This window comes from Poromitra crassiceps, assembly GCF_964638095.1.
Source record: "Poromitra crassiceps genome assembly, chromosome: 7".
NCBI lineage: Eukaryota > Metazoa > Chordata > Actinopteri > Beryciformes > Melamphaidae > Poromitra > Poromitra crassiceps.
The window spans coordinates 51,606,553-51,607,461 of record NC_139628.1 but is presented as its reverse complement, the minus strand read 5'-3'; positions in this window follow the sequence as shown (position 1 = coordinate 51,607,461).

Sequence of the window (909 nt, the reverse complement as noted above, 5' to 3'; positions counted from 1 at the left end):
AGTTTCCAAAATACTTATCTAATACAACTGCCAAGATAAACTTCCTATTGTGTTTTTACACTTCCTGTGACAGTACAGTATTAGTGACCAGGTAAACAGACACAGTGTTTTGAACAGGAACTCATAACACAACTGGGTCAAGTGGGCGGGGCTACATAAGGTGAATACTACGCTGGTTAGGTGATTGGATCAGCAGGAACGGAATAGCTTGGGCTGATTGGTTATTGCCACACGAGGGGAAGCAGCACTGGTGAAAGTGGGCCGGAACCGTCCGGTGCGCAGTTCCGGTAAGACTTTCGGTGCCTGAACGCCGTTGGGGGAAGACATGCAGCTGCCTGTCAATCAAAATCCGTTTGTTGCAGAGTGCAGTCGATCCATAATTTCCAACAAGGAAATGCATGGCTGACGTTATGTCATTACTAATAAACAACAGTCTCTCTCATAAATTGCTTCTAAATTGTTCCGTGTTTTAGACCTGGCTGTCAGTGGTTTTTAATCCGTGCTGTGTGTGTAGGCTGATTTGCGCTTCCAGCACGCAGCTCCTGAATGCCGCTGCTGCTGCCTGCACTGGGCTGTGTCAAGTCTAGTCTCGCTTGCGGCTTGCCTCCGCTCCGCCAACAAAAACAGTTCCACCAGGATTGCACGAGTGTAGTAGTTCCCAAGCAAGCAAGCAGAAACGGTAATATTTCCAACCACTGAGAGGCAGGCAGGCAGCGATGTGCCGCAAGGCATGGGTTTACTTTGTGGCAATTGTGGGGCGAGTAGCCTAACAGCAGCTAGCAGGAGGAGGCGCAGTGAAATGGAGTGATACACAGTCTGCTGCAGAGCTATTAGAAGCAGCAGAAGAAGAAGAAGCTTGCCCAATAGCTCGCTAACAGATTAGCACTAGTATCTTAGCAAACTACCAGA